The 15,607-nt window shown below is 39.8% G+C and overlaps 1 long non-coding RNA gene across 1 annotated transcript; it reads left to right on the forward strand.

The window, feature by feature from the left end:
* Positions 1-731: 731 nt before the first annotated feature.
* On the forward strand, positions 732-14,963 carry LOC143875680 (uncharacterized). Its single transcript, XR_013250167.1, has 2 exons — positions 732-867; positions 13,097-14,963. It is a non-coding gene; the product is annotated as an uncharacterized LOC143875680 (long non-coding RNA).
* The last annotated feature ends 644 nt before the right edge of the window (positions 14,964-15,607 follow it).

Consider the following 15,607-nt stretch of genomic DNA (forward strand, 5'->3'; position numbering starts at 1 on the left):
ATAAATAACTTTCATATGATGTAGATGATAAAGGCAATGATATTTTTACCCCCCTGTAGTACAAATTCGCCCCCCTTTTAACGTGATTTTGACGTCAAAAAGTGTTAAAGTAGCCCACTGTTGACGTTATAAGGGGGGCGTATGCGTACTGCAAAGGGGGCGCATTTATACTGAGACGATCAAACACTTGATCGAGGATGATTGGGCTGATAATGTGATTGCTCTCCCAAACGTGAAGGCTCTGTTTGGTTAGATGAGATTTTAGTGGAAGTAGTAGTCAACAAGGAGGTGACAAGGGTGGGATATGTGTAGACTTGTCTAGAGAAGATTAGAGGGAATTTTGGGGAATTTTGGTAGTGTGTTTGGTTAGATGTCAAAGCATGTGGGAGAATGGAGGGGTGTCATTAACAAAATAAATACTAGAAGAGAGAGAAAGAGGAGAGAGATAGAGAGAAAAAAGTAATGATTACACATGGCATTTCATATTCTACTCTTCTCCCCTCTAAAATTTACCAAAAACAAGGTTTGCCATTGGAAAAGTAGGGGAGGGGACAATCCCGCCACATAGGCGTCTCCTAAGCAAAAAGCTAATAATGATGTCCCTTCCATGTCTAGAAGTCCAATGGGATTTGAGCTAAAAAATGACAACCACACCCTTTGGTATTTCATATTCCTAGAAATGCTCAGCCGTCTTCCCTACTTTTTGCAACCAAACAGAGCCAGGGAAAAATCTTGTCCGAGGGCGTTGAATACATCAATAAACACGCTACAGATAGCGAGGACAAATCCGTCACCGATGATGAGGTCAAGGTTTATGATGCTGATTTTGTATGGGTCGATCAGGCCACCTTGATTGATCTCATCTTGGTAAGAAAATATGCTATGAGATCTCTTTGTTATTTTTTTTAAAATTGGGTTTTTATGGTTTTCTTGATTAGGGTTCTATGAATTGAGTTTTTAGGGTTTTCTTGATTACGGTTCTATGAATTGAGTTTTTAGGGTTTTCTTGATTAGGGTTCTATTTGTTGACTGCTGTTAATTGATTGGTGGGTCTTATTCTTGAATGATGATCTTTGTTGTTTCTCTTTTATCTTTGTTCGAATTGAGTTTTTCTGTTTTTTTAAAAACAAAATTAGGGTTTTCTTGATTATGGTTTGTTAGGATCAAAGCTACTGTCCCGCAGAGTTATATCTCTTGGGATTCTTTTCTTCCTTTTTCGAGCTATGACGGAAAACAACAGCACAACATGAAATAAAAGAGAGCTAGCAGAGAAATAATAGTAGATCTCAGTAGGGAGATCGCACCTCAAAAGGACTGGTAAAAAGGAATTTTTATTCAATGCTTTTCAATTACAGAACCATGACTCTTATTTTACCCCCTTTACACCATCTAACGGATACATGCCAGTTGTCCCTAACTGACTCACATAGTCCCAACTTCTTCGGACTTTCAACCTACAATCTGCAGCTACCTAAAACAGAAAGCAATTAACGTTAAAATTCAAGATTAAACTCCTTACTTCTAGGGCAGATTTCAACAAACTTATTCTTATCTGCAAACATGGCTTTATTGAAATTTTTTTTTTTTCCACATCAATCCTCCCTCCTCAAATTGACCTTGTCCGCAAGGTTAGCATCTGGGTAACGCTCCTCCAAACTTTTCAATCTCTCCCAAGTAGCATCTGCTTCAGGGACACCTTCCCATTGCACCAAGACTTCAACATCAGCTATGTTCCCTCTCTTAACGAGCTTCCTAGATAGAATAGCTTCAGGATAAGGGTGGAGACTCCCATCTTCACTCAATGGTGGTAATGTAGGACTGATTGGAATATGCTCCCCAACCTTCTTCAACTGAGACACATGGAACGTGGGGTGTATTTTGCTTCCTCGGGGCAGTTCCAAACGGTACGCAACTGGACCCACCTTTTCAACAATTTTGAAGGGCCCATAGTAACGAGCTGCAAGCTTGAACGACCTCCTCATTGCCACTGATGTCTGTCTGTAGGGTTGCAACCTTAAATAGACAAAATCTCCCTCTTGAAAGGTTCTCTCAAATCTATGCTTATCAGCAAATTGCTTCATTCGTTCTTGAGCCACCCGGAGATTTTCTTTAACATCACCGAGAATCTTATCTCTTTCTTTTAATTCTTCTTCCACAGCTGGTACCCTAGAAGAACCCAGAATATATGAGAGCATAGTTGGCGGCGCCACTCCATAGACTGCTTCAAAAGGAGACATTTTAATGGCAGAGTGGTATGTGGTATTGTACCACCACTCAGCCAATGGGACCCATTTAGGGGTGTAAACGAGCCGAGCTTGGCCAGGCTCGGCTCGGCTCGTTAAGCTCAAAAGCTCGGCTCGGCTCGATCAGGCTCGGCCAGGCTCGTGAGCCTTACCGAGCTCGGGTTATATTAAGTTCACACCCCTCATCTTCGTTGGACAGCCCTATCTAGTGTAATTTGACTACTTTTTTTACACTATGGGGGGTGGTCCAAGTATCAAATGGGGTTCCAAAAATGAAGTGACATATTTTGCCTCCCCCTTTCACTCCCTGGACAACCCTTTTAGTGTGTATATATATATATATATATATATATATATGAGAATAGAGTTCCTAAGGTGTCACCTCATATAGCTTATATGAGGTGGCGCTTAAAAACATAAGGGGCCCACTTTATTTGGATGATCCAAAGCATTCATTTAATACACCCTTACATAGATAGGGTGTGCCCAAAAAATCAACTTCATAGGATCATCCTAACCCTTCCATTTGTGGAGGTTGAAATGGATGAGTATAAACCTCCATAAATCTACCCATTTTTAACCTCCATAAATGAAAGGGTTAGGATGATCCTATGGACCTGATTTTTTGTAGGCACCATATCCATCTAAGGGCCTTTCAAATGAGTGGTTTGGATCACCCCAAAAATGTGGGCCCTTTATGTTTTGTGAGCGCCACCTCATATAAGCTATATGAGGTGACACCTTAGGAACTCTATTCTCTCTCTCTCTCTCTCTCTCTCTCTCTCTCTCTCTCTCTCTATATATATATATATATATATATATATATATATATATATATATATATATTTAAATATATTAAATTCTTAACGAGCCGAGCAGAGCCGAGCCTGGCCTAAATCGGGCTCGGCTCGTTAAGGATTCGAGCCGAGCTCGAGCGAGCTTCCGAGCCCGAGCCAAAATTGACACCCTTAGACCCATTTAACCCATGTTTTTGGATGATAACATGCAAAGCACGTCAAATAGTTCTCCAAACATCGATTGAGCACCTCAGTTTGGCCATCCGACTGAGGATGATACGCTGAACTCATTCTTAATTGAGTTCCTTGCAGCTTGAATAATTGCCTCCAAAAATTGCTAGTGAACACAGGATCCCTGTCAGAGACAATAGTGGAAGGTAAACCGTGTAACTTAAATATATTTTCAAAGAATACTCTAGCCACATCTTGAGCGGTATACGGATGTGAGATTGGAATGAAGTGCCCGTACTTGGATAACCTATCAACAACCTCTAGAATAGCAGACTTGGTAGTTGAGATGGGCAGTCCCTCAATAAAATCAAGGGAGATGTCCGTCCAAATTTTATCGGGAATTGGAAGGGGTTGCAACAACCCGGGATATGCCACATTCTCATATTTAACTTGCTGGCAAATCTCACACTCTTGCACCCATTTTTTTATATCTTTCCTCATTCCTGGCCAATAAAAAACCTTCCTTATTTTCCTTACCGAGTTCTGAATTCCGCTGTGACCACCAGTTGGTGTATAGTGGCACTCTCTGAAAATCTCATTTCTCAAAGGAGAAGTGGGCCCCAAAACAATCCTTCCTTTTCTCCATAAAACCCCATCAATCTCCTTATATCTAGCTGAACTTACCTTTTTTTCTTCAATTTTCTTCTTTAAATTTTGAAGATAAACATCCCCCACTAATTCTTTTCTGACTCTCTCAACCCAAGTAGGCACAATGGTAGAAATTGCAAAATTATTTCCTTCTTGGATACGAGAGAGAGCATCAGCTACCGAATTATCAGTTCCTCTTTTGTATTCAATTTGGTAGTTATAGCCCATTAGCTTAGATAACCACCGTTGCTGAGCAGGGGTAGCCACCTTTTGTTCCAACAAGAATTTGAGACTCCTCTGGTCCGTACGAATCACGAATTGTCCCCCAATAAATAAGGCCTCTATTTTTGAACTGCCATAATAATTGCCAATAATTCCTTCTCGTATGTAGACAATGAGAGATTCTTTCCATGCAAGGCTTGACTATAGAAAGCAATAGGCCGCCCCATTTGCATCAGAACAGCCCCCACTCCGACACCACTCGCATCACATTCTAGAATAAATGGAAGAGCAAAGTTGGGAAGGGCTAAAACAGGAGCTGAAGTCATTGCCCTCTTCAAATTTTGGAAAGCGAGTTCAGATTCTTCACACCATCCCCATGCATCCTTCTTCAAAGTGCTGTCAAAGGAGCTGCAATTTTGCCGTAATCTTGAACGAATTTTCTGTAATATCCGGTGAGACCCAAGAAACCTCTCAATGCCTTCACAGATGTGGGCCGTGGCCATTTAAGCATGGCAGCCACCTTATCTTGGTCAACAGCAACGCCTTGTTTAGATATCACATGGCCTAAATATTGGACTTCAGACAGCCCAAATGAACATTTGGATCTCTTGGCAAATAACTTGTGTTGGCGCAACACCTCCAAAGTAGCTCTTAAATGCTGCAAATGCTCGTTAGTAGATTTGCTGTAGACTAAAATGTCGTCAAAAAATACTGGCACAAATTTTCCTTAAATATGGCCGAAAGTCATCATTCATAAGAGCTTGGAACATTGAGGGTGCATTAGTGAGGCCAAAGGGCATCACTAAAAATTCATAGTGACCCTCATGTGTCCTAAACGCTGTTTTGGGAATGTCTTCGCCTCTGACTCGGATTTGATGATAGCCAGATCTCAGATCGAGCTTACTGAAGACCGTGGATCCATGTATCTCATCCAAAAGTTCATCGATTACAGGAATAGGAAACTTGTCCTTTACAGTGACTTTATTCAAAGCCCTGTAATCGACGCACATTCTCCAAGATCCATCATGCTTTCGAACTAATAGAACTGGAGAAGAAAAAGGAGAAACACTAGGGCGGATCACCCCAGACGACAACAATTCTTATATGATCTTTTCAATTTCAGATTTTTGAAAGTAGGGATACCTGCAGGGACGTACAGACACGGGATGAGCTCCACTGATAAGGGTTATGCAATGATCCTGAGATCTTGATGGTGTTAATCCCTTGGGCTCCTCAAAAACATCAGTAAATTGATTCAATACTTGCTGCACCTTCGAATCAACATCAGCAGGCTTGGGCTGAACAATCATATTGTAGAGCTGTAGTATATAAGCCCGATCAGACGCCTTCAACTGCTTAGACATTTTTTTAGACCCAACAACTTCGGAGTTGGAAGATGGAATGCCTTGCAATACATGCTCTCCTTCCTCCCCTCTAAATTTCATTGATAATGACGAAAAATCCCATAACACTGGGCCCAATGTCAACAGCCATGCAGCACACCAAGGACTGCATCACATCCACCCAACGATAACAAATAGAAGTCCGCCTTGATCGGCACTCCTTGAACTTGCATTGCCACTCCCTTGCATCTGCCGCTGCCCTTCAACTTCTCACCATTGGCCACCATTAACTCAAATGTGGCATATGACTGTGTTGGGAGATTAGCCTTTTGTATGACCATGGGATCTATGAAATTGTGGGTTGATCCACTATCAATGAGAATAGTGAGCTTGCATTGTCGGAGAGTTCCCTCAACTCTTGTCTGTGGTGCACGGGTCCCTGCAATAGCATGTACAGATATTTCAGGTGCTACCCCATCATCGCCATCATCATGGTCGGGCTCCTTCACGAGCTTGGGCCGGAGTGAGCTTGGTAATGCCAGGGGCTGGAGCTCTAGATGAATTGGCAGGCTGCTGCATCACACGGGGCCGAGCTGCTTCAATTTTAATGTTGCGCCGCCTCACATTAACCTCCTCCTCCTGCAAACGGGCTAGGCTAAAGGCCTCGGGAAGAGTAGTTGGGCCAAACTTTTGAACGCCAAGCCTAATCTCATCCCTTAATCCACTGAGGTATACATCAACAAGATAATTCTCAGAAAGACCTTGTACGCGATTTGATAGACGTTGGAACTCCCTTTGGTACTCCAGAACCGATGAAGTTTGGTGAAGCTTTGATAATCGTCCCGCATAATTTTCACTCTTGTCTGGCCCAAATCGAGACTCCATAGCTTCAACAAACTGCTTCCAAGTGGCTGTAGGTTGATAGCCAATGTACCATTGGTACCATTCCAAGGCCTCTCCCTCCACATTGAAAGAGGCTATGGTTAGCCATTGTTCTTGTGGAACCTGATGATAAGAAAAATATTGTTGCGCCTTGAAGAGCCACCCCGCAGGATTGGAACCATGGAAACGTGGAAACTCAAGCCTCATTGAACGGGTCTGAATCCCTCCATTGCTGCCAAAAGATTGGCCAACACCAGGCTGCACCTGAGACCTTCCAGTTGAGCCTTCATGGTCCTTGGGCACAGTTCGCAACTCATCCTGTTCCCTGGGCACGGTTCGCATCCAAACGTTGGATGATCTCGGTCAGCAGTTGGCCATGCCTTTCAGATGTTTCCCGCAACTCATCTTGCGCATGTTGTAGGCTCTTCATCCTCTCATCCATCTGAGCGCCACGTGTGCCATCAGCCATTCCCTCGTCTTGCTCTGATACCAATTTGTTAGGATCAAAGCTACTGTCCCGCAGAGTTATATCTCTTGGGATTCTTTTCTTCCTTTTTCGAGCTATGATGGAAAACAACAGCACAACATGAAATAAAAGAGAGATAGCAGAGAAATAATAGTAGATCTCAGTAGGGAGATCGCACCTCAAAAGGACTGGTAAAAAGGATTTTTTATTCAATGCTTTTCAATTACAGAACCATGACTCTTATTTTACCCCCTTTACACCATCTAACGGATACATGCCAGTTGTCCCTAACTGACTCACATAATCCCAACTTCTTCGGACTTTCAACCTACAATCTGCAGCAATCTAAAACAGAAAGCAATTAACGTTAAAATTCAAGATTAAACTCCTAACTTCTAGGGCAGATTTCAACAAACTTATTCTTATCTGCAAACATGGCTTTATTGGATTTTTTTTTTTCCACATCACGGTTCTATTCTTTGACTGCTGTTAATTGATTGGTGGGCCTTGTTCTTCGATGATGATCTTTGTTGTTTCTCTTCTATCTTGTTCGAAATGAGTTTTTATGTTTTTTTTTTTTTTTTTTTTTTTTTTTTAAATTTGGGTTTTCTTGATTAGGGTTCTATTCGTTGACTGCTATTAATTGATTGGTGGGTCTTGTTTGAATCATGATTTTCCTAGGGTTTTCTTGATTAGGGTTCTACTTGTTGACTGCTATTAATTGATTGGTGGGTCTTGTTGGAATCATGATTTTCCTTTCTTTGATGATGATCTTTGTTGTCTCTCTTTTATCTTGTTCGAATTGAGTTTTTAGGGTTTTTTTATTTTTAATTAGGGTTCCATTCTTTGACTGCTATTTCTTCTTGTGTCTCTTCTGGATAGTGATTGATTGGTGGGACTTCTTGGAATCAGTATTTTAGTTTCTTTTCTGGTGTTCTTGGATTATGATCTTTGTTTTCAGGATTTTCTTGATTAGGGTTCAATCCGTTCACTGCTATTTCTCTTTGTGCCTTTTCTGGGTATTGATTGATCGCCAGGTCTTGATAGAATCATACTTTTAGCTTCTTTTATGTTGTTTCTTGGATGATGATCTTTGGAGTTAATTTTGTCATCTTGATTGAATTGAGTTTTTAGGGTATTCTTGATTAGGCTTCCATTCGTTGACTGCTATTTCTTCACTGTGTCTCTTCTGGGAATTGCTTGACTGGTGGGTCTCATTGGAATTATTATTTTAGTTTCTTTTGTGTTGTTTTTTGGATGATGATCTGAATTTTAGTTTCTTGCACAAGTCAACTGTTCTTTTTTCATGGTTGTGCACAGATGAAAAGCAAACTGTTCCCACCTTGGCCCCATCTTATTTTGATGATTCCAATACACAAGTGATTTATGATCACTAATGTGTTTGTTTGTCTAAGTTGTAGATCATAATTGCTTAAAGACATCATTGCTTGGATTAAGGCCAAAGAAGCTCGCATTGGACCACATTTGGAAGGCCAAAGACATCGAAGTCCAAGATAAATGAAGACTTGAAGAGTCCATTGAAGATCAAGTTATATTAGAATGTATTAAGATCCAATCCTAATTTAGGATTTTGAAAGGCATAATTAAGGAAATAAACACACACCCTAAATTTATATGTGATTGTCTTTGTGGTGTTCCAACACCTTGGAACCCTCATAGCAATCCCAACTTGGTGTTAAGTTGGAAGCCCAAAAACATGAAGTGAAAATCTGCTCTTCATAGGCTTCTCGGAACTCCGAGAAATGGTCCAGTAGACTTTTTTTCATCTTCTGTTTGTATTCCCGGAACTCCGAGATTTTTTCTCGGAACTCCGAGAACACTATAACGGTCATATTTTGAGCCGTTGGGAATTTTGCTGGAATTACCACAATGCCATTGAACGGTCATATTTTGGTTTTCCTATATATATGGGCATTCTAAACTTCCAAACCATCAATCCTAACACTCTAAAAACCTACTTGAACATCCATAGAGTGAACCAAACTTGATTATGCCTCTCATCTTCTAAAGATTAGGATTCGGATCATAGGCAAAATTTGTACATCTTCTACACTTTGTAAACCCTTGTGAGGGATTGTTTTTGTTCTTTCTTTATTATCAAGAACTTGTATTGGGCGAGTGTTCGGAGAAGCGTAGCCCACTCTCCGTGGTGAAGATTGCCACCAAGGTTAAAGGTAATCGGAATTTGTAATCGGCACCGATCTTCGCCGAAGTTAAGAAGATCACATAGTGAAGCCATCAACGGGTTTGGTTGGTGGAGTGGAGTAGGCCTCGCATTTGGAGGACCGAACCACTTTAAATCTCGGGTGCAATCTCTCTTACTCTTGCTCTTTATTTGCATGTGCACTTTAGATTTAACTTGTGTGCTTGTCATTGATCTCTTAATTTCCAAAATTGGGTTTGAAGTTTTCAAAAGAATTAAAACTTGTTAGAAACCTAATTACTCACTCCTCATAAGTTGCCGTACACAGGACCACCATTCCAATTTCACTTGGTATCAAAGCAAAGGCTCTTAAAAGATTTTCTTTTTTGTAAATCTTTGGTAAATTTTTTTAAAAAAAAATTTCAACAAGGGAAAGATCATAAGATCTTTGGCAACTTTCTAATTGTGAAATGGCGGATAGAAATGGAACCGGACTTCCGGAGGGCCATTCCACAACTAGACCTCCCTTCTTTAATGGGTCCAACTATGGACATTGGAAGACAAGGATGCGCATCTATCTTCTTTCGATAGATGTGGAACTTTGGCATATTGTTGAAAATGGATACATTTTGCCTTCCACACCATTTGAAGAATGGAATGCGGTAGCAAAAAGACATGCAAATTTAAATTACAAAGCTATAAATTCTTTGTTTTGCGCCTTATCTACGGAGGAATTTAATCGAGTTGCTCTTTTTGATTCCGCCAAGATTATTTGGGATACACTTGCCGTTACCCATGAGGGAACATCACAAGTCAAGGATTCCAAAATAAACTTGTTAAAGAGCAAATATGAAATGTTTAGAATGGATCAAAACGAAAGCATTTCCGAAATGTATACCCGTTTTTCTAAAATTTCTAATGAATTAGCAAATCTTGGTAAATCTTATCCTACTGATGAGCTTGTGAGTAAGTTGCTTAGGTCTCTTCCTCCATATTGGGATCCAAAGGTAACCGCCATACAAGAATCAAAGAATCTCAAGACGCTAACCATGGAGGAGCTTGTAGGATCTCTCATCACCCATGAGATGCTCCTCACTAGTCGACAAGAGGAGAAGAAGCCGAAAGAAAAAGAAAAAGAGAGTCGATCTCTAGCTCTAAAAGCCTCCAAAGCGAACTCATCATCCTCTAGCGAGGCGGATAGCGATGAAGAAGAAGCTTTAAGAAAATTTAAAAGCTTATGGAAAAAGAAACATAAAAATGATAAAAAGAAGAAGAATGAAGAAAGTGAAGCTGAGGGAGCTTTAAGATGCTACAATTGCAAGAAGATTGGACACAAAAGACCGGATTGTCCACTTCTCAAGTCATCTTCCTCAAAGTACAAGGGAAAGAAGGAATGGAAGAAACATAAAGCTCTTGCCGCCGGATGGGATGCTACTAGCACCTCGGGAAAGAGTACAAGCGAAGGGGAAGAAAAGAAAGACGATATTTGCTTCATGGCACTCACCCATGAAGACGAGGTAAACTCTAACCCTTCATGTTATTCATCTAGTAGTGATAGTGAAAAAATATCATATGATGAATTGTGCTCAACCTTGCACTCTCAAATTTCTAAAAATAAAGTTCAAAAGAAATCCATTTCAAAATTAGAAAATGAACTTAATTTTTTGAAAAATGAATTTTCTTCCAAATCTCAAATACAACTTGAAAATTTTAAACTTGAGATTGAAACCCTTAAGGGTTGTTTGGATGAGAAATCTTGCCAAATTACAAAACTCCAAGATGTGGCAAGCTCTTCCAAATCTTATGAAGATGAATTTAATGATTTTCTAAATCAAATAACCCATCTTCATAATGAAAATGAAAGGTTAAGATTATGTCTCCATAGATTCTTAAATGGTGACAAAATTATTGACATAATCTTAAAGAAGACTAGTCAAAGACCTAAACATGCATATGATAGGACTAGCGTATCTAACCCTCATGTTAGATGCCATTATTGTGGAATAAATTGTCATTACCAATTCCAATGTGCATCTAAGATTAGGGATTATGGTGGAACCAAGAAATCTTGGGTTCCCAAAGCCCCCATATGATATTCATCATATGTGCTTAGATTAGGGGCATGCTTTACAATTGAATATCTTTTTCAAAGTTAATTAAATATCCCCTCTTATGTTGAATAAAAATTCTAAATAGGGGGAGTTCTAGGTTTGTCTTTTTCCTTGAAAAAGGGGGAGCTTTAAATTGAATATTTCATCCCTTTGTTTCTCTTTTACCCCAATCTTTTTGATTGATGCCAAAGAGGGAGAGAATTTAAGTGTAAGGAAAATATGTATGCTTCTATTGGAAAATCTCTTGTGCTTGTCATCATCAAAAATTGGGAGATTGTAAGCCCAATGGTTCCCACCTTGGCAATTCCCATCTTATTTTGATGATTCCAATACACAAGTGATTTATGATCACTAATGTGTTTGTTTGTCTAAGTTGTAGATCATAATTGCTTAAAGACATCATTGCTTGGATTAAGGCCAAAGAAGCTCGCATTTGACCACATTCGGAAGGCCAAAGACATCGAAGTCCAAGATAAATGAAGACTTGAAGAGTCCATTGAAGATCAAGTTATATTAGAATGTATTAAGATCCAATCCTAGTTTAGGATTTGGAAAGGCATAATTAAGAAAATAAACACACCCTAAATTTATATGTGATTGTCTTTGTGGTGTTCCAACACCTTGGAACCCTCATAGCAATCCCAACTTGGTGTTAAGTTGGAAGCCCAAAAACATGAAGTGAAAATCTGCTCTTCATAGGCTTCTCGGAACTCCGAGAGAAATTCTCGGAACTCCGAGAATTCTCGGAACTCTGAGAAATGGTCCAGTAGACTTTTTTTCATCTTCTGTTTGTATTCCCGGAACTCCGAAATTTTTTCTCGGAACTCCGAGAACACTATAACGGTCATATTTTGAGCCGTTGGGAATTTTGCTGGAATTACCACAATGCCATTGAACGGTCATATTTTGGTTTTCCTATATATATGGGCATTCTAAACTTCCAAACCATCAATCCTAACACTCTAAAAACCTACTTGAACATCCATAGAGTGAACCAAACTTGATTATGCCTCTCATCTTCTAAAGATTAGGATTCGGATCATAGGCAAAATTTGTACATCTTCTACACTTTGTAAACCCTTGTGAGGGATTGTTTTTGTTCTTTCTTTCTTATCAAGAACTTGTATTGGGCGAGTGTTCGGAGAAGCGTAGCCCACTCTCCGTGGTGAAGATTGCCACCAAGGTTAAAGGTAATCGGAATTTGTAATCGGCACCGATCTTCGCCGAAGTTAAGAAGATCACATAGTGAAGCCATCAACGGGTTTGGTTGGTGGAGTGGAGTAGGCCTCGCGTTTGGAGGACCGAACCACTTTAAATCTCGGGTGCAATCTCTCTTACTCTTGCTCTTTATTTGCATGTGCACTTTAGATTTAACTTGTGTGCTTGTCATTGATCTCTTAATTTCCAAAATTGGGTTTGAAGTTTTCAAAAGAATTAAAACTTGTTAGAAACCTAATTACTCACTCCTCATAAGTTGCCGTATACGGGACCACCCTTCCAATGTCATCAATCAATAAAATCCTTTGTTAATTTTCAAAAAAAAAAAAAAAACTTCGTCTATTGGTATGAATCGTATTCTGTTTCTACTCCCCACCCTTGCTGTGCTTCTTGGCCTTGAGACGTATGCATTTTACGGTGGGGGTGTGGTTTTGTAGTTTGATTGCTAATATTTTCTATTAATATTGCTAGGGTTTAGGGTTTAGGTTCTGTTTCTTGTCAATAATTAAAGAGAGGTACTGGGACCCACTCCCTTCTCCCCAATCCTCCAAAAGCACATGGCACTGGCATTCATTTGGGTTATCAGAGCATTCTGCGTACATTTTTTGTGTCACATCTATTTAACATTGTATTCTTAACAAATCTGAGTGATGCATTCCTTCGCATGCAATGTCTCTATGTAACAAATACTTGTTACTAACATTCATTTCACTGTTATGATGTTTTCTTGTGTTAGTAGTTCTTTATTTAACGATAATGAAAGTTGTTGGAGGGACTTATATTTTGACTGTTTTGGTGTTCATTTTATGTTTCATGTTCTGTTGTTTTCAGGCTGCAGAATATCTGAACATAAAGAGCCTGCTGGACCTGACTTGCCAAACAATGGTGGATATGATGAAGCGCGAGACTGATGCAAGGCATGGCAGGATGGGCTTTCCAATTCAAGAATGTGGACCACACATATACTCATTTGGGCATTGCCGTTACATTTCATTTCATTTGAGAATAAGCATGATCATTTAGCTTAACTGATCAGCAGTCTTTTCTAATTGATTATGGGCATTTTAGGAATCTTACTTTTGTAATGGCTAATATATAAAGCCACTTCATTTTAGTTACAAGGGGACTGACGATCGTATTTTGAAATTGGGGATCTTTGATTTTGTTCTTGGAGGGAAACTCCATTTTTTGAGAGAAGCTTCTCGTTGAATCCGTGGGAAAAGAGTTAGCGAACTGGTTCTCCTTCAATTCCTTCTCAATCTCACCATTGATGTTAGATCTGATTGTCCGAGCGAATTTTCAATTCGTTTTAGTGTTTGTTCGGTTTCTGCAATAGAGAGATTTGATTAGCAATAGAGCCTCCTGAAGGTTAAAAGTACAAACTGAGGACAATTAGTTGCAAAAGATGTTTGTCCAGAAACAATTAAAAATCAGACAGTTCCTTTTGGTTGATTTGAAGTAGCATGCTTAATGTTTGATGGAATGCCTCTGAAGTTTCATCCATTTGTTGGTCGAGCTGAATTCGACTCAATTAGGCGAGAATCAAACACAAGTTGATCAATACATTGAGGATTGTACACCAGAGTTCTATCACAATCCAAAAGCATCACTCCGAGTTTTTTCCCCTGCATCAACTTGTTATCAGAGCTAATTTGTGGTGTTTTTTAGCGCTACAGATCTGGAAACACATAATTTGCAGGGTGTGAAACAGAAATTTCAGATTGTTTAGCTAATTGCTGCTGTATTTGTTGATCGTTGTATTGCTTCCTTACTTGTTGTATTGCTTCCTTACTTGTGAGGTTCCGACATTTTGTTGTTGTGAATCTGCAGCCACCGGTCCCTCTAATACTTCCGGATATGTGGATAAAAATCAATTTGAGGAGTTTATGCAGCAAAGTCAGAAAAATCAGCAAGATCTACTTGCAGCCATTCTGAATTTGGGACAAAGGATGGAAAGAATAACCATTCAACGAGCTAGTCCACCTCCACAAGTAGTTGAAGAATGGTTCCAAGGAGAGGGGAGCACGATGAATATGAGAATAGATAGCCGAGGAGGGCAGCTCCAAGGCAAAACATGCATCCCCAAGATGACCGACGTTGGGAAGCCGGGATTAAGTTTCTATTCAGGAATTTCATGGAAATATGGATGCGGAAGAGGTTCTAGATTGGATAGACGCAGCTGAGCAATTGTTTGATATTAAGGGTGTACCTGATGATAAACAAGTGCCGTTAGTGTTCCTTCGATTCAAGGGAAGGGCAGCGGGTTGGTGGCAATCGTTGAAGCATCACCGTTGAAGCTTCACCGCCGGGAAATGGGAATGACTTGAAGTGGGAAATGAAGCGTGAATTTCTCCCATTTAATTACCAAATGGACTTCTATCATCAGCTCCAAAATTTAAAACAAGGAAACAACACGGTGATCGAGTACACGAATGACTTTCACAAACTTGTTGCACGGAATAACCTAAGAGAAACACAATAGCAGCTACTATACCGCTATACTAGTGGGACCAACTGTGCATCGCACGGTTTGAAAGTTGAAAATATCTTTTAGAGGTACCCAAAGCAACCTGTGCGATGCACGGGCGACCAAAAGAGTAAATGATTATAAAGGTAGGCGTTAAAACTGTTTTTTTTTTCGTTTTAAACAGAATTATGTGTGTATGTTACAGCAAAATAGTGTCGCATTTATTATTTATGTGACACCCATCCAAATAATAATAACATAAAGGGTCCCCAATATGACCATGGAAATTCAAGTTAACCTAGTACCGAGAATAAATAAATAAATATTAATAAGATTGTGGATAACCATATTGATAAAGGTAAAAGTCCGAAAATCAATCAAATTTATGCTAAGAGTGCCAATCTTATGAAGCTATTCACATACTGGCATTCCAGAGCCAAATCGGAATCCACTGAAATTGCAGCAATTAGAAACACCATGGAATTGCAATGAGCATATCACCAATCACACCACCTCCGAGTGCCACAAAAGTACAACGGCGATCCAACCGAGACTCGATGGCCTTGTCGAAGATCTCCATTAGATTTCCCTATAAGAATCGATATAGATTTTCAGCACTGGCAGGAGGAAGAGCGAGGGAGGTGGTGATTTTGGCCGGAGGAAGAGACTTATTGGGTAGTCCATCAGAATCTTCTATAAATCAGTAGAGAGTTTAATAGATTTATTAGGGAACTTCTATAAATCGGTAGCAGTGACCAAATCGCTGGCTTATGAATCATATTTAATAGAGGAGTGGATTATTATTAGGAATCGAAAACAATCACGTTTTATAATCAGGAGGGAGAGAGATTTTAGGAGGGGAGGTGGGATAAGTG

Source organism: Tasmannia lanceolata, unplaced genomic scaffold, assembly GCF_043159265.1.
Source record: "Tasmannia lanceolata isolate RefF3 unplaced genomic scaffold, GAP_Taslan_0.1 ptg000004l, whole genome shotgun sequence".
NCBI lineage: Eukaryota > Viridiplantae > Streptophyta > Magnoliopsida > Canellales > Winteraceae > Tasmannia > Tasmannia lanceolata.